We start from the raw sequence: 19352 nt of genomic DNA, 5'->3' as shown, positions 1-19352 counted from the left end.
TTTCCCTCTCCTCCTCTCCCTCCCACCCCTCTCTGTCTCTCTCTCTCTCTCTCTCTCTCTTGTTTTTTTCCAGTACCAGGGATAGAACTCAGGACCTTGTGCTTGTAAGGCAGGCATGGCCCCACTGAGCTAAATCCCTGGCCCCAGTGCCTCTTTCTTTTAAGAGAATAAACTGTATTTGTATCATCGTGTTCCGATATTTTAGTCAGATATAGTCACATGGTCGTGCTACCTGCAAGAGGTTTTAACTGCGTAGCCATCCACACAGTTCAAAATTCTACCACCACAGAACAAAGGGAGAGTGGGCGCTGAGGCAACCAGCTGTCTCCTCCAGACCCATGTAACTATTCCTTCTCAGTCTTCTTTGTGAACTTCTTCGGCCTCGGAGTCCTGCAATTTTCATATACCATGAGCCTTTCCCATTTGTGTAGCTCTCGATCTCCTATGCCTCCTTGAGGTCAGTGACCTGCAAAGCACTCTGTCTGTAACCCCATGGCCATCCTGACAGTCTGCCCTCACCTCCTTGCTCCCAGTCCCCTGGTATTTGTAAGGAAAAGATGTTCTGTTTTAGTATCAGCCTACTTCACCTGGAGAGCTCAGGAAAGATTTAGAAGTATTTTTCTAAACTTAATAGAAATACTTTAAAAATAGAAAAAAAAAGTGTAGGGAAAGTGGGAAGGGTAGGGGAAAGGGAACAAGGGAAAAGAAAAAAATATGAGAAAATGGAAATAAAGTGTTTGCAAATGGGGAGGGGAGGGGTGAAGGGAGGGCAGGGACAAGGGGAAAAAATGAGAACCAAGACCTGTCATGTGGAGGTACAGGATCCCAGTAATGAATGTAACTGTATTGTATACTTAGATTGTACCAATAAACTCAATAAAAAGAAAAAAATAGAAAAAAGATCTGTTTGGTGTTATAGATGACTTTAAAAAAAAAATCACAGTACAAAAGAGTCATTGGGGAAAAGCCACACGGAATCTGAATTTCCTAGGCGTGGTTAATAACATCTTCCGTGCCGTACAGTGCTTTACAAATCCCACTGTCTCATGTAATGTCCAGCACGGACTGTAAGGAAGGTATTGTCTAGAGGACAGCACCAAGGAACTGGTGAGGTCAAGCCTAGCAGAGGTGACGTGGGAGCAACTGTCACCCACATTTGCACTATGTGCCACCTTCAGGCGTGCACACATAGCAGATAGAGTTTGCTGAAGGAACACTCGGGCTAGAAGTGTCACAAGGGCGTCCGGTTTCCTGAAGGAAGGGACGCTCGCAAACAAAGTGCAACTGATGGCATATGAGGGAGAATGTTGGCAGAGATCATCTACTCTTTTATCATAGGCTCTTTCTTTCTGCCACTGATAGTTTTTCTTTCCCCGAAGCCTGCTGTGTCCGAAATTAACGTAGCTACTCTAGCTTTCTTTTGGTCAGTGTTAACATGATATATCTTTCTCCATTCCTTTGCTTTTAACCTCTATGTGTCTGTACATTTAAAATATATTTCTTATGGACAACATATAGTTGGGTCTTGTTTTTTGATTCGCTCTGACAATCTCTGTCTTAATTCATTTATTTGGACTGTTACCATTTAAAGAGATTATTGATATGGTCATATGAATATTCACCTCATTTGTACCTATTTTATTTGTTATTTCTTCCTACTTTGTTTATTTGGACAGCTATGTAGTCCAGGCTGAATGTGAAACTGAGATCCTCCTGCTTCAGCTTCTGGAGTACTGGGATTATAAATATTCACCACTGTGCCTGGCTTTTTTTCTTATTTTTTATCTTTCGCTCTTTTGTCTTCCATTGTGGTATTTACTTGAATGCTATATATGATTCCATTTTCCCTTCTTTCTTAGCATTAAATTATAATGTTCTAAAAACTGTTTTCGAGTGGTTGCTCTAGAATTTGTAATACACATTTACACCTAATTAAAGACCAGTTGGATGGTATAGTGTCCCATAGTACAATACAGAATGGGTTGAAGAAGAGGAAGGGAAAAGTTATTGTTTAATGGGTACAGAGTTTCTATTTGGGATGCTGCAAAAGTCCTGGAAATGGACGGTGGGGATGGTTGTACAATATTGTGAATATACTTTCAGTCCCTGAATAACATCCTTAAAATATTTTAAAATAGTGTATTTTATGTTACTTATATTTTCCCTCTATTAAATAAAAAAAAAAGAAGTAAAGAAAGAAATGTAGAGGGGGCAAGAGAGAGAAGAGGAAGAGGAAAGAAAGCAGGCCTGCATCTGGGGAGGCTCCTGCTTGCTAACTCAGCAGCTAAACTTCGTGTTGTAATAATCTATTAAAAAATAAACCAGCCAGCCCTCAGCCTTGCAACTGTGAATTCTCAGCTGAATAAGGAAGCATTTCATTTTGTTTAATTTGCATATTCATGCAATGCAAATATCAGAGCAGTAGGAAATGAATGGGGGAGGTGCCGCCAGCAGTAAACACTTCGTTGAAAAGTTGATCACCGAGCTGTTGGTGTGAAGGGCATGAAGATGACAGATGAAGAGACATAAGGTCTGATGAAATTCAGAGGCAGTTCCTCGCAAAGATCCAAGGACAGACAGAAATGTGACAGCAGACACGTGGCAGCAGGCTAAGTGGGTGTAAGGAAGAGACAAGTCTTTGTTTAAAGTTCATTCGAGATTGGTGTCAGTAGAACAGCAGCGAGAGGGAAGGCAAGAAAACGTTGGCAGGAAAAACGCTGATCTTCACACCACCCGTGGGGGAGCCTGCTGCAAATCCAAACACGTCCTTCAAAACTCACATGCACAACTCTTTGTTTCTGCAGACAGCTCTGGTAAGATTGGAGTGTTGTGCAGCTTTCGTTTTATTTCTTGAAAGAAAAACAGTTTTGTGTGTAGTTGACCGCATATGAATCCAGACTTGAATTAGATACCCCTGGCATTGTCTTTAAATGCTGCCAGTCTCAGCCTGCTGGCTCAGATTTCAGACAGAGCAAGTACTCAGCGCACTTTCCTAGGTTATTTGGGCCTTGCTGTCTCCTAGTAGCCATCTTCTCCTACTACTCATTCTCTTTCCGAGCCCGGCAACTTTTCAGATGGTTCAGTCTACCCTGTGCTCCTAAAAACTTGGAGGAAGCATAAACTGCAGTGTAAAGAGGCCTGAGGGAGTTGAAGCAAGTCTTGGAGAAGCGACTGGAAGGAGGCTGGGCTCTCTGACCTTCCTGACAGCCGGAAGCTAGTCCTTAGCCTGGCCTTGTGGGAGGAGGGCCAGAATCCATCAGGTGTATCTACCATGGGCAAACAACGGGGGACCAATGTTACTTGACCCACCTATTTGATGGTTTTGGATGAGGCCTAGTCCCTCTCACTGGTATCTTACCTTTCACTTATAGACACATCCATTTCAATCTTCTCTGGGGTCCAATTCTATGCAAGGTGGCTGTATTGGTTTCCTAAGGCTGTCCTAGCAAATCACCACAAGCTGCACGGCTTAAAACACCAGAAATGCATTCTCACATAGTTGTGGTGGTTAGAAGTCTGAATTCAAGGTCTAGGTAGGGGTTCCTTCTGAGAGCTGAAGAAGGATCTGTCCCACTCCTTCGTCCAGCCACCAGTTCTGGGTGCTTCTTGACAAATGGTGCCATGTTTCCACTCTCTGCCTCCATCTCATGTGGCATTGTATAGCCTTCTGCTCTTGTATCTTCTCATCTTGGTGGTTTGTTTTTGTTTGTTTGCTTGTTACAGGGTCTTGCTATGTAGTCCAGGATGTCCTCTAACTAATGATCCTCTTGCCTCAGCTCCCATGTGCTGAGATTACAAACCCTATAATTCTTTTTTATAAGGACACCCATCACACTGTATTAAGAGAGCACCCTATCCTAGTATGACCTCATCTTAACTAATTACATTTATAACAACTCTATTTTTAAATAAGGCCCAATTCTGAGGTTAGGACTTCTGCGTCTTCATAGAGGACACAATTCAATCCACAGTAGTGACTAAAGCTAAAGTGTTCACTGAAGCCACCTTGGTGCAAGGACAGAATTGAATTGGAATCTGCCATTTCTGCTCAGGTAAAGAAAACTAGGATGATGGAGGAATGCTTCATTTTAACCCGAGGAACTGTACTCTGGGTTATGGGAACTGAGGAAAGAGTTTTCTCCTGGGCTTTGGGATTCAGCTGGACATGATCAGAAAGGCCTTGGAGTTTCTTCTGATGCCTGTACCCATGGCTGGTCCCACAAAGAGGTAACCACAGAGAATTCCCGTTCTTATTCTTAGCCCTTTTACATGCAAAAATACAAATAAAGTTTAATATTTCTACCTACCCACAGTTTAAGTTCATCAGGACAGGCCCTGCTATAGTTTGCATGTATTTCTCCAAGACTCATGTTAAAACTTGACCCCAATGTGACAGTATTAAGAAGTGGGGGGGTTTAGGAGGTGATTAAACCAGGAGAGTGGAGCTGCTGTGAGTGGTGTTAATGACCTTTTAGAAGAGATTCAAGATGCTCATCTCTTTTTATCTCTCTAGCATGTTGGAGAAGACAGTGATTGAGGTGCCGTGCTACAAGCAAAGATCTGGCCCTCACCAGATGCCAACCTGCTAGCACCTTCATCTTGGACTTCCAGCCTTCAGAACTATGAATAATCAATGTCGATTATCCATAAATTGCCCATTCTGTGGGATTTCCTTATAACACCAGAAATGAATTAATACAGGCCCAGAAACTCCTGTAAGTCTATAAGGAATGCAAAAGTTACTTTTTGAGCCTCAGTTTATCTGCAAAATGGGAGCTATTAGCCTCGACAGGAAATGTAGGGCTTCTTTTTCTCTCCTCAGCCTGCAGTCCTGGTAGTCAGCCTACAGGCCTGTGGAACTGCTGGCCTGTGGTGCTTACAATCGGTTGACAAGGGTGGTGTGTCCTTATGTGTCTCGTGGTGACAGTGCTCATGTTTTCCTTTACTCTGGGCCCTCGGGAGTGCTGCAAGCTCTTCTCTCCTTCCGAGCTCACCGCCACCTGCAGACTGCTCTCTTCTTCTTACCTCATCCCTGTGCAGACTTACCATCCCCTGTCTGTGCCCTCACTTGCTCAGGCTAACCACCCTCATCCTCATGAGAAAGTAACTCTGAGGCATGAGTCTCTTGTCAACTGTCTGAGAAACATCTCAGTGCTGTCCTCCCTCCCCCTGCTCTGCACTAACTAGTTCCCTCCACCCCTTCTCCAGCGGCTCTTTCAAGCCCCAGACATCCCTTCTTTCCACCTGTTCCTCATTGATCCCCCACCCTCATCACAATCCATTCCTAGCAAGCCTACAAAGACACTGGTGAGTACACTTGGATGTGCTTACTGTGAATGAAGAGCTTTTATACAATAGACAAAGAGTGGGCTGTGCCTACCCCTGAGATTTGTCTTGATCTGTCATGAAAAAAAAAAAAATGGAGCTCTATGTTCCACAGCTTTGTTTTTGCCCATTTGTTTCTCAGCGGTGTCCCTGCCTTGGACTAATCCTTCGACAGTGATCGATCTGATCCCAATTGTTGGTGGACACATGGGATGTGAAATGTGTCCCTACTATAGATTTTGCTCAGTGGCATCCTTTCCATTCTGGTAATGAATCTCCAGGCCTGTACTGTTCACTACATTTCTCTGCTTTTCTTGATTTCTATGAAATTTTTCAAATCAACTAAACACAACGTCTTGACTTACCCTCCACCCACTTTGTAAAGTAATGTGGAAAAAAACTCAGCAAATGCCTTGCCTGATTGATTTCCAGAAGCCTTTGATTTCATTTTTGCATAATAATCTCTGACCCCTGTGGGCAATGTAGACTAACAACTTGACACAGAGACTCTGAAAAGCTAACAGTATATGTTGATTTTTTTGAGGGAGGAGGTATAGAGCTGCCTCTCTGCTACCCAAATCCCTGCAAAGAAAGCCAAGAGGGTCTGTGGGTGTAGCTCAGTGGTAAAGCACTTGTCTAGCATATGTGCGATCTGATCTTGGGACCAACCTCCAGCACCCCACCCACCTGCCCCCACACAAATAAAACAAAACAAAAAATAAAACCCAGAAGTGTTCTAATTTATTTTTTGTGTTTTGGAGACTGTCTGGCTATACAGTTCAGGCTGCCTTGATCTTGCCATGAAGTCCAGGCTGACATCAAACGAAGTGTCCCCTCACTTCAGCAGTCTGAGTGCTGGGTTTACAGGTGTGTGATAACATGTCTGGCTGTAATTTATTTATTTTAATTGACAAAAATTATATATAAATATATATGTTTATAATGTACAATGTGATGTTTTGAAATATACATACATTGTGCACTTTTTTTTTTTTTTGAGACAGGGTCTCACTATGTAGTTGAGACTGACCTGGAACTCACTATGTAGCCCAGGCTGGTCGTGAACTCAGTGATCCTTCTGCCTCAGCCTCCTGAGTGCTGGGATTACAGGCGTGAGCCACCATGCCTGGCTTTACACCAACACTGTGTAGTGGCTCACATATGTACTTCCTCACACACTGATGAGGTATTTGTGGTCCAATTATAAAAATTTGAATCAACAGTGGGCATCTTCAAGACACAATCATTTCTAAGTCTGAGAAATGATACCCTATATTACCTAAATTTTACATAAGCCCTTAGGAATATGTATTTTATTCCCATTTTATAGATAATAAGACCAAGACCCAAAGACATTAAGGGATCTGCCAAAGCCACACAGCTACTGAAAAATGGACCTGGGATTTGAACCCCTGTCCCGACCAAAGCCCACGATTTCCACCCTGACTCCCAAGTTAGCAGCACAGGACTTGCGAATAACACCATGCCTCTCTGAGTCTCGTCTTGCACTTGACCTTTCACTGCCGTGTGCCTAGTCAAATCTACACACCTCAGAACACAGAGGGACCCAAAGTAAGAAGGAGGAAGGCCAGACGTGGGACGTGGACCTCAGCAAGAACTGGACTCCAGAAGGACTGCCGGAGGATTAGTGTTCAGAATTGGTACGGACAATTTCTAATTTACATTGTCGGTCCCTTAGTTTTTGTGAGCTGGCCTGGGAATCCAACCACCATTTACAATCTTGTTTTTACAGATAAATATCACACAAGCTGTAGTAAACTTTGGGAACCAGGTCGATGTCGTCCAAGCTGCTTGTTAGGATTCGGCGTGACTGGTGACAAACAAGGGGTGGGTTTGTGTTTCTTAGAGCAGACCAGCTTTCTCTCTGTGCTGTGACATGTGGTCACCCTCATTTAGCTTGCTACACACGGAAGGAGCACCCGAACTTTCAAAGGGCTGTGAACCCTGAGACGTGAGGTAACCTGGCCGAAGAAAAGTTAAGCAATGCACAGAAAAACTGGAAGAAAATATACTAAAATGTTAACAGTATTTCAGTGGAGCAGTATTTCAGGAGGTTTAACTTTTTTCTTTTTGTGGTATTGGGAATTAAACCCAGGGCCTTATGAATGTCAGGCAAGCACCTTACCTCTAAGCCACATCCCCAGGTCATCTTTTACTTTTCTATAGTATATAAAAAAACACCCTATATCGTTTTGATAGAAAATATTTTGGGATGAAAGAAAAAGGACTTTATAAAAATCACTCCGCCAGTGGGGAGGGGCAGTATTGCCACACTCAGCCATCTGCTGTATCTTCTTAAGTGTTCCACAGTGTGAGAAGATAATAGAGGCCACAGAGGGGATGTGGAATAAAATATGTACAACTGTGAGAGCCGGGGCACGTTCCCAGGCATTTGCTATAGGTACGGTCGGTCGGTGACTCTTCTTTGTCTCTTCCCTCTTGACTCTCATCCAACTCTGAAGGAGTATTCCTTCCCACCCCCCAAGCTTAGGCTCCTTCCCCCACTCCCAGAGCTGGCACAAGACCAGGAAGCTTAGGTGGTCCCAAAATAAAGGCACAGGCTGCTCTTAACCTACTGTACTTGTCATGTGCTTGTTGACTCTTTCGCCACCTGCTGCTGTTATTGACTGCGCACTACTTTTCCTTTTCTGCTCTGGCTGCCTAGTGTGCGCAGGTGAAGCACTTCTTGGCTAAGCAGATTCTCCTTGAAAACCTGTGCTGCAGTCATGGGCTCCTCTTCCCATATTGACAAAACTTCCCGCAAATTTCCCCACAAATTCCACACACTGTGGACCCTGGCTAGTACCGATGCTCTCTCAGCCCTTTAAGCCCCCAGTTCAAATTCCTAGGCTCTATCTCCCTACTCCAACTCCTGACCTCCCCAGGTGGGTCTAGAATCACCAACTAATAGACCTAGGTGAGTGGTGGTATTTTCAGTAGCCTTTAAAACCCAGAAAAACAGATCATTCAACATGGAACAAAGGAGAGCACAAATTGAAAATGCAAAAACTTGGATCTTCTTTTTGAAGGAAAGTGAGGAAGTTACCATTTTATTCTTTTGCTCAGAAGACCAAAAGCAGCAAAATAAATTACTAAATATGTGCTTATGTTTAAGTAAAATATGTAACCTAACAGACTCCCCAAGTGCAGGGAAGTATCTGGGGGTAAGGGTGAGGCTAGGAAACCATTGTTCCTACTCCAACACATTTTTCCAATGTTGTACTTCTTCAATAATTATTTTGGGGGGCACTGGGGATTGAACTCACAACCTTGTGCTTGCAAGGCAGGCATGGCACCACTGAGCTAAGTCCCCGGCATCTTCAATAATTTTTTTAAAAATGCTTATTCCTTGCTTGGCACTGTGGGCAGGTGGTGGAAACTTTAGGAGGTGGGACCTGGCGGGAGGGTGTAGATTACTGGGAGCGCATTCTCAAAGGTGGCTGTACATCCCCTTTCTCCCTTTTTCTCCTTCACACCTCAGCTACAAGGTGAACATCTTTACTGGTCCACACACTTCTGCCTTGATGCGTTGCCTGCCCACAGGCCCAAAACAATAGGCCAATCAATGATAGACTGAAATCTCTGAAACTGTGAGTCAAAAGTATGTCAGTTATGTCAGGTACTTGTTGCCATTACAGAAAGCTGACTACACAGTCAAATTCGTAGAATAATATAATATTTATCTCTATGAGACCGGACTAGTTAGCTTAATGTCACGTCTTCACAGTTCACCCATGCTGTAGCATGTCATAACTTCCTTCTTTTTTTAACCTGAGTAATATTCCATTGTACATATATTACATTTTGTTCATTCTTTCATTGACTGATGGACACTTGCATCGTTTGCATTGTTTGCACCTTTTGGATATTGTGAATAATCTGCTGTGATCGCAGATGCACAAATATCTCTGAGTCCCTGTTTTCAATTCTTTGGGGTGTGAACAACTTTTCTGAAAGCATTATGTTGACATAATGGCCATTAAGTCCACGGTGAAGATCACGAGGTTAAATTAAGACAATAAGCAGTGGAGAAGTTGGTCTGCGGCAGCTCCTTTTTCATGCTTGTGATGCCTGCCTCTGATGGTGATTTTCAGTGATTCACCCCAATGCAGGTTGAGCATCCCTCTCTGAAAATCCACAATTTAAAGTGAGCCAAAATCCAAAACTTTGTGAGTACCAACGTAAGACCATGAGTGGAAAATCTCACACCTGTCCGTGTGACAGGTCATAGTTGAAACACAGGCACATATACAAATGTTGTATAAAATCACCTACAGGCTATAAAATAGAAGTGAATTTTATGTTTAGACTTGTGCCTCATCCTCAAGATAGGCAAAAGCCCAGATATGCAGAAGTCAGTTATGCATATGCAAGTATTCTAAAATTGGGAAAAATCTGAAATCTAAAACACTCATGATCCCAGGGCTCCCAGGATTTGTGGGGCCCGACAGAAGATGAGATTTCTGAAGTGGTAGGGAAAGAGCCTCCACTCCCTAGTTTTGCACTATCACTATCACTGTGTGTGTGTGTGTGTGTGTGTGTGTGTGTGTGTGTGTGTGTGTGTGTGTGTGTGCACATGTGCATGTGGGTGTGGACTGTACAGCATTGTTTGGGCATTTCACCTCCATGGTCCAGCCTACAATCATACTCCAGTATCACAGCACACTTCACAAAAACAACTTGATCAGCTAGTCTCTTCTAGAAGAGCTCAAACAGTGTCCATCGAACCAGAGAAAAGCACAGCCACCCATCTTCCCCCTGCTGACCTAGAGCTCCCCAATTCTAAGTACCCACCATCAAACCCAAGTAAAAGATTCTAGGCCTTTCAAAGAAATTGTAGACACCTTTGGGTCTATTTGCTTTAGCAGGTCTTCAAAGAAACAAGAACATAGCTGAAAGCCCTTGTTTAAGCTCAACAAGGTCATCTTATTAATTATCTGTAATGTCCTCAGGTACAGATGGAGAAAAACGTGAATGCGTGCATAAGAGTGGCAAAATCAAATGAGGCAGATCATTTCACGGCAGCAGCACACGGAGCTGCCAAATGAAGCTTCCTGGCCACACACAGGAGGATGGCTGCAGGATTAGGAGGTGAGGGCAGGACAGGCTTTGCATGGAGGACCAAGGGAAAGAGCAGATCTTAGAGATGTTCATCTGGGCATGGTAGCAAGCTGCTGATGGATGAGCCGTGTGAGTCTTTGGCAGAGGCCCTTGTATTGAATCTGAAGCTCTCTGAGCTCTTTCAAAAGTATTGGTGGTAATCCAAGTCTATTATTACTGCTGTGTTCTCATTTCCTCCTCTTTCTTCTGTTTGTTTCTTGTTGCCCACACTAATGCAAATGGATTACCTGATATTTTATATATAAGCAACTCAGATATTTTTAACTACAGTGAGGTCACATCCTAATATTATGAATAGGCCTTGTGTTCATTTTAAGAAGAGGAAAAACTCCAATTTTCTGCATGGATCTTAATTAGGCTTGAATAAACAAATAATTTCATAATTTCCTTTCGTATTTATTAAGCATCACATCATACTACCATTTATCTGGAAGTCCCAGTGATTTGATGGAGTCGTGGGTGGAAGGAATGCTTCCAGACCCCTGCTTGTGCGTCTTTATCTTTTGCCGTTCTTATCCTCCCTCTGTCCAGCCTTCCCCAAGCACAGTCGCCCTGTGAATCTGAAGTGGCTGCACAGAGCTGTCCTCTTGCTCCATGGCAAATCTGTCATTCAATAGCTGGTCGTTTTTCCTCACCTATGTAATGAAGCTTATAGTTTACTACAAACTTGGTACAAGGCCCAATTTCTGTTCATAAACTCTGTCAGCATTGGATGAACTGTGCTTTTTAAGGGCCAAGATTATAATGAAACCTCGGTTTGACTGTGTCCGACAGTGGGAACTGGAAATACAAAAGATGCTGTCTTTATTGTGAACAGAGGCTGAGGGTGCCCAGAGTTACTTCTTCTGAGCTTTGGTGGAAGTCTCCTCCATCATCCTCCTTGCTGTTGTTCCCAAGCCTGGACCCTCGCACATTTACTGAATAGCTTGTCTTGAGACTGGTTCCAATGGTCCTTACTTTCGATCTTTCAAACTGCCACCTTTTCTAAGAAGTTCACTGAAGTTAAGCAGAAATGAAATAATGATTTTCCTGCTTTATTCTGCTTCCTTAGAACAGTTTCTCACCTCACAAAATTAGGACAGTTACTTACTTTGCTCCTCTCCAGACGATTTCTTTTACCTACAAATGTGTCATTGTAACATTTTCTAGGACATAAATGGCTGAAGGCACCGGGCAGGGCTGGCACAGAAGATTACTAAAGGAGTGGGTACTTTGTCTCATTCAAGTTGTGTTCTTCGGGGGCCAGAACATAGTAGGTACAAAGTAGAAGGTGGATGGATTGATTAAATAATGAGTTGGCAAAGAATTTTTTCCTCTGAAACAACACTGAGGTGCTTTATATGATGCCCTCTATTTTTTAGAATATGGAGTCTGTCATGTTTCAAGAAGAGAAAGTACAAATACAACAACTTGATTTACAAACAATAATGAAGCCAGAAAAGTTCAGCTCTGAATGAACACTGACAATAATCCAGCCATTGATTTCTTAGTATCAGAAATTTAGAAAAACACCGAGTTGCTACCTTGATAGTGATTTCAAATTGCTTTTTCTCGGTCACTTAGCTTTGACAAGCTGGTATTTTCTTTAACCTCAAACCATAATGATAAGGAAACAGAAAAATACATTGTAGCAGGAGGTGTACACTGCCACATTTCTCAAAGTTGTTTCACCTGGCAGCAGCCACAGGAGAGCTCAGTGGCAAGGTGTATTGTTAGTATCTTAAATATTTCTGTCAATAATTTGCAGTATACAGTTGTATATTAAAGAGTCTGAGAAGCTGATCTGCTAAATATATTTGATCAAAGAATCCTATTTTCATATGGTATCTCTATTTTGTACTGTAACAGTCCCTCAAAGCCAATGTTTGTAGCCAGTGTCCCAGTCTCTGATACAAGTATCAGGTGGTCTTGCAGGGCTGTCACCCATCCTGTGGCTAGCCTGACCAACAGAACATCACTGTGACTCTATGAATAACTAAACAGCCCAGGCTTGGTGGCTCTGTTCCAAAACTGCCATCCTTTGTAAGACTATGCATGAAGTGTCCCACTTTCTGGGCCTTCTGGACTCCCAGCAAAGCCACATTTACAAAGTATGTGGCTAAATGCCAGCTCTTATGGCAGATGGTCAGGGACATCTTTCAGAAGGGGGGATACATTGGTGGCCAGGGCTTGCATGTCATTTCTGGCACAGATGTATTGCTTATTGCAGATCCCTGCTTCACATGCATGAAAATGCTATGTGTAGATTTCAAGGCAGAGTGTAGTGTTTCTCAAACTCACAGATACACAGCACACAGACACCACACACATGCAGGCAAAGACAGATATAACACACACACATACACACAAACACACACATTTGTTTCTTCCTTTAAACCTACTTAGTTTATGTATGCCATCACGGCCTGACATAGGAAATATCAATTAACATCTGCCACAGCGCTGAAATTGTATCTCATGTCTCTGATTACCCAAGTCAGACTTCACTTGAGCTTGGGTGGTGGTCTTGTTGGTCTCCACTACAGCAGCAGAGAATGATCTCCTATACAGTACCTATCCTCTCAATTGCTCTTAACTCGCAGTTTGACACGTGACACAGGCACAGCTGAGACCACTTTGGGGCCACGTCAGCATGGTAGGCATGACGAGGCCAGCATGTGGCCCCCTGGCAGCTTCACAAGGTGTGGCTGCTGCACTAGCATGGCCTTTCATTATGAAAAAGAAATAAACTCCCTGGAGTAAGTTATTGCTATTTAGGGTCTCTATCAAGGTTGATAATTATGTATCCCAATTAACACAATACGGGGGGTGGGCTTGAGTTTTAATGCCTTCGTGTGAATCTGAGAGAAAGCCTTCTCGGTTCCACCCAAGATGCAGAGTCAGAATTGAAACTCCTCCTAGAAACTCTGCTGGCCTCTGTGTGTGATGAGACAGTTAGCCAGGGTGAAACTCATGTCCCAGCCAAACCAGACAATGTGGAAATGCATCTGTCTTTGTCCTGGCTCCACATGAGGAAGATGTATTCCATGATTATCCCTGAACATGGGCCTGCCTCCAGCTATTAGGGCTTTAAATTTACATTACTTGCACAGTATGGTAAGAGGAAAGAACAAAGAGCTCAGTCCTAAGCCTGTGGTACCCCTGAGAACAACCCTGGAGGGAAACATCGTTAATCAAGACAGTGCAGATAAAACTCCACTCAAAAGCATTACAGAACATACAAGCAAACGATTCGCTACGAGAAACCTTCAGCAAATGGAGCAAAACACTCGGGGAAATGGCTCGATGGGCATCAGGCCATGCTGCCTTTAGGGGTTGTGCTCTGCCCAAGCCCTCAAAAGCTCCATGCCAACCTGGGGCCCAGGAGTCTTTGTCACACTGGGAGCCCTGGTGCCTGGGCTCCAGCCTCAAGGTGCACTGATGACATCTGGCCCTCTGGGTCTTGCTATCAACCACAGGAACTCAAAGGGAGTATGGCATGTCTCTTAGAGCTATGAGCTTCAGACCCTTTTCTATTTTGGGAGAAAACTAAACACACACGCCCACACACAGCCACACATGGACAATTTAACTTTTGGGGCGGGTACCGGGGATCGAATTCAGGAGGCCAATTTAACTCTTACAGAACTCAATGCTTAATGTCTTTTTTAGCCATCCAGACAGGGATTGTAGAAAAGGAAAATAATCCTTTTGTTTATTCTCATTCTTCTACACACAAAATAAAAAGTGTTATTTCAATAACTTTCCTTGTCTAAAGCATATGTTTACAGATGGTTTAAAAAGGACACAATCTTCCATAGTTATTAGTTTAGACGGAGAAGTGAACTTTAAAGTAGAATCTCTCTGTCCCTCTACTTGACGTGGCTCTCGCCTTCCTGTTCCCGCAGCTCTTGTCCTTCACCGTTTAGCTCCATGTCACTGCTTCCAAGATTTGCCAGAAGCTCTGGTTATACAATCAATAACTGGTAACAATCAATAAAAAGAGCAGTGGTCAATATTTCTTGAGAACTTGTTTTGTTAAGAGTGCTTTATGTGAGTCGGGAGTAGTGGCACACACCTGTAATTCCAGCACTTGGGAGGCTGAGGCAGAAAGATTGCCAGGAATTCAAGGACAGCCTGGGTACCTAATGAATTCAAGGCCAGCCTGACCTACATAGCGAGATGCTGTCTAAAAAAAACCCAAAAAACAAAAAACAAAATTATCTGAATCTCATTTAATCATCACAGCAATTTAATGAGGTTGATAAAATTCTTATCTTCTATTCAGATGGAGAGAGTGAGAGGTAGCAAATTTAAACAAGTTGTTCAAAGTCACACAGGAAGCTCCAGCACTGGGATTCACACCTGAAGAGCCTGACTTTAAAGCTCTTAAGTCTGAGTTTGGGTTCTCCAAAAGTATAAGATGTGATCAGAAAATGTGACTGATTAAATATATTTTATTATGATAAAAGATACATTTCCACTTACCCCCCCAAATATTCCCTCTCTACCCACACTTAGACCACACTTACCCATCATCTGTGGCAATGTGTTTATTATGAGTTTGTTTTAATGTAAACATTCACTGTATATTTCAATCACTCCTTGCAGGCCATGAAGTAAGGGCTTGGGTGCAAATGGCCCTTGTATGGATGGTGATCGCCAGAAGTCCAAGTGACGCAGATAAGAAGAGCCACTGACAGGTGCTCCAGGGACCTTCTGAAGAGCCAAGTAAAGCAAGCCTCCCACCCAGGATCCAGGGAACTGGGGGCAGACACGCTAACCACAGTCCTTCCTCTGTTGGTGGTTGGTCTTGAGACCTGCTCCTCAACACTCCGGGCTGTCCTGTGCCTGGCCCGAGCAGGAAGCTGATGACACATGTGGCAATGGTCTTCTAACATGTAGGGTTGGGTGAACAGGAAAGAAGCCACGGCCCTGCAGCTCCTTGCCCAATGCGCTCTCCTGCTGCCCTCATCCTCCCATAATCCTGGAATCACATCCTTGTAAAGTGTATGATCTGCCCACTGGCTATGTTCATCAGAACTCTTGCTTATGAGAGAAGCAAATACCAACTTTAATGAACTGATACTAAAAGAGTGAGTTTGTTGGTTCATGGAGCTAAAACTCAACATCTATCCATCCATCTACCATAGGAGGAGGTGCAGTCAGGTTCAAGTGGAAGGATGGATCTCTTAGATCTTCTGTTAGCTGTCATTTCAGCTTTTTACCAGGTGACACAGGCAGCTGCTGGGTCTCCAGTCCCACAGTCTCCTTATCTGCTGTCTTACATAGTAGGGAGTCTTCCTCTTTTGTTCCATAAAGAGTTCTGGGGAGGATTTCAGTAGCTGAACTCAAGTCACATGTCCATTTTTCAATCAACCACCATGACCACACCCGGTTGTGTGTCTACCCCCAAGAAGAGGGAGTCAGCTGCCCTGGAACCCTGTGAGTAGGGTTATCCCCACAAGGAGATGACAGACAGACAGTGGAAAGCAGACACCCACTGTGGTTCTCTTGTGCGGAAACTGCACCCTCCTTCAATGTAGAGACAATATCTGAGAGCACTGTGTATCCCCAGCTCCTCATCCAGGACCTGGCATAGAGAAATTGCTTACTTAATTTTGGCTGAACAAAGGAACGAACGTGTTCTAGTAGTATCTGAAGAGGAAATACCCACTGGGGTTTCGAGAGGCTTTGTGAAGTTGTAATAGGACACTCTGAGGTTAGATTCTTCCTGTTTGTCTCACCTGGTACAGGTGTCCTTCAAATTCGGACCCACTCTACCTCCAGCCTCCATTGCTGCCACACTCCTTGCCCAACACTGTCCATGCTCCTTTCTGTGCCTGGAGCTTCTTCCCTGCCCTCTTTGCAGGGACAACTCTTGTGTACACTTTGAGTCTACCCTGAAAGTCCTTTCCTCAGGGACACCTCTTCCATCTCTCAGTTAGGATAAGTCCCCCTGGTGTAGATTCCTGGGGCACCTCATCCTCTCTCCGAGGCAAGCACATCACCTTATAATGATTATATGTTTCATCATCTACCTTTCCCGCTACACTGTCAACTCACTGAGGCGGGCTTTCGTGCAACGTTTTCTGACACCAACCAATTCTCTGATACTAGCTGGGATCGTATATCTCAATTCAGTTCCAACACTCCCTACCCAGAGTTGGCAGAGACCCTGGAAGTTGAAGTCTCAGATCACATGTCTTTCCACACTTCCGATGCCATTTGCAAGGCCAGGACACCCACACTTCTGATCGATGAGCTATAAGCCAGGGATTCCCACTGCCCCACCTTATAATTTACCAGAGTGACTCACAGAACTAAAAACAAAAAAACACTTTTTAAAAAAATCAATTGGTTTACTAGAAAGGGCACAAGTGAGTAGACAGGTGAAGAGGTACATAGACAAGCACATTCTAGAAGAGTCCCAAGTGCAGGAGCTCCTGTCCCCACTGCTACCCTTTTGACAACATATGGATGTGTTTACCAAAACTTCCTTCTTCAGGAGTTTTTATAGAGTTCATTCTCTAGCTCCGACCATTTACCCTCCCCATGGATTGGTAGATGGAGCTGAGTCCATCCCCTAGCTGCCATCCTCTCATGAGGGTACCTGGAGATCTCATTCTATGCCACTTTACTCTCAAGAACTTGAGTGGAACCCAAAGAGGCTCGTTATAACAAAAGTCATTCCTATTGGGAAATTTAGCTCAGTTGCAAGAACCAAGGACAAAGATTAAATTTCCTTTCCTTAAACTGCTGTTTGCCTTCCTTCCTTCCCTCCTTCCTTCTTTCCTTCCTCCCTTTCTCTCTCCTTCCTTCCTTCTTTTGTACTGGTGATTGAGCCCAGGGAGTACTGAACTACATTCCCAGCACTTTTTATTTTTTGAGACAAAATTTGCCCAGACTGGCCTCAGACTTGAGGTTCTTCTGCCTCAGCCTCCAGAGTAGCTGGGATACAGGTATATGCCACTGCACTCAACTCCAAATATATTTCTTGTATCATAAAAACATGCTGACCATTTTTAGAATTGTGTCCCATGCCTATGGGTCAGGCACATAATAGGCATGCAGTCTACATTTTCCAGATCAACCAATGAGCCAAATGATGAATATGCTATTTCCTATGGGTATGGGAGGCTTCTACGCCAGCTGAACCCTGGCCCTGTCAGGGAAGCTACTCAGGTAATTGAAAAAGCCTCCTGCCAGTTTCTAGGAATGCCCTGGGTGGGTTTGCAAGAGTGCCTCCCTCCATCACAAGAGCAGCAGCTTTTGGCCAGCTCCCTGCACAGCTGTCCTAAAGGCAGCCCAGGGGAAGCAGCTGTCTGTGGGACAAAGGGACAAAGGCTGCCTTGTTTCCAGCCCAGCCAAGCGGCTCTCCCTCAGCCCCCAGAGAAGACGCCTCATATGGGGCTTCAAGGAACTTGTGCCCAGCAGCCACAGAAGCTCCCGGGAAGAAGCCTGCTAGTAACTGAGACCCAGCCCTACCTGGAAAGCAAAGAGAATTGGGATAATGCCACCAAGGGATGAAGAGAAGCCCTGCCCCTTCCTTTGTTTTCTGAGAAACAGATTCCCAGTGACACTGGGGTAGAATGGAATCAACACCAGTCCAGCTAGTGGGGGCCCTATCAGGAGGCTGAGGGTGCAGGACAAATAGCCATTTTAATAATTCTGTTCAGTCACTTTCCCATCTGTTAACTAAATGAAAAAAGTATTTGTTATTGCCAAAAAAAAAAAAAAAATGATGATTACCATCCTAAATGAGAAACCAGGATTTTATTTCATTGACAGTAATGTTCAAAGGACTATAAAAATAGATGTAGCAGTTTTCAAAGTATGTACAATTTAAATGAAATAAATTAAATGTAAAAAAAGCTCCAAAGTAAAAATTTCACATTTTTGAATATGTATTTTTCCTCTAAAATTGTGAAAGTTTATCTTTTAAATTAAGAGGTTAAAATAAAAATCATAACACATGTATGTAGAATGTTTAAATCTAAATTATCTAAGTGAATATTTCAGAAAAATAAAAAGATTCTAATATCCAATGCCCATCTAGTTGCCGATTTAAGAACTGTATTGGGCTGGGGATGTAGCTTAGCAGTACTGTGCCTACCTGGCAAGTGCAAGGTCCTGAGTTCAAGCCCCAGTACTGGGTACCTATGCAACACTCTTTTAAGTAATATGAATTATTTAATACTGCACAGGTTTCCTCAGTTGTCACTTATATCTGTATAAGTAACAATCTGTGAGCAACCCTAGAAACTGATACTCTGTTAATCAAGAATCTACATTTCTGCTGGGCATGGTGGTCCACACTTAAAATCTCAGCTACTTGGGAGGCAAAGGCAGGAAGATTGCAAATCAAGGTTACCCTGGGGAATTTAGCAAGATAAAAAATTTTAAAAGGGCTAGGAATATAGCTCAGTGATGGAGTACTCCTAGATTGGATCCCTACTACAAAAATAAAAATATTATATTATAAAAATTTATATTTCTGTTGTTTAAGTGGAAGGCTTTGACAAATCAATGGATTTCTCATTTGTTTTCTAAGTAGTTATACAATTCAAATCCTTCTTGTACTCTCTCAAAATCATGCAAGCCCAGATGAGAAATAGCAGAAGCACTGATCCAATTCTTCTGGTGCCTTTTGTTTCTCAGACACAAGGGAGGTGTGGAGATCTAGGCCCAAGGGCTCAAGGGTGCTGGTCACAGTGGCACCCTTAGCCCTTAGGTGTACGGTTTGTACTCTTCCAGGGCCAGTCCTGAGAGACCGATGGTATGTGTGTAAAACTTCGGCCCTGAAATGCAGAGGCAGTAGACTTGTTCTGAAAGGATCAGAGAAGACGTATTTCAGCTCTTCATGTCACATGGTGTCTACTGCAAATCCTCAGCTCTGCCACTGT

The 19352-nt window shown here is 43.5% G+C and overlaps 1 long non-coding RNA gene across 1 annotated transcript; it reads left to right on the top strand.

Moving 5' to 3' along the window:
• The first annotated feature begins 2371 nt into the window (after positions 1-2371).
• Positions 2372-6970, top strand: LOC104864995. The gene is made up of 3 exons (XR_781038.2): positions 2372-2813; positions 4514-4715; positions 6656-6970. It is a non-coding gene; the product is annotated as an uncharacterized LOC104864995 (long non-coding RNA).
• The last annotated feature ends 12382 nt before the right edge of the window (positions 6971-19352 follow it).

This window comes from Fukomys damarensis, unplaced genomic scaffold (genome assembly GCF_012274545.1).
Source record: "Fukomys damarensis isolate Sample0158 unplaced genomic scaffold, DMR_v1.0_HiC HiC_scaffold_4, whole genome shotgun sequence".
NCBI lineage: Eukaryota > Metazoa > Chordata > Mammalia > Rodentia > Bathyergidae > Fukomys > Fukomys damarensis.
Note: the sequence above shows the minus strand (reverse complement) of the source record. Positions and strands in the feature narration are given on the sequence as shown.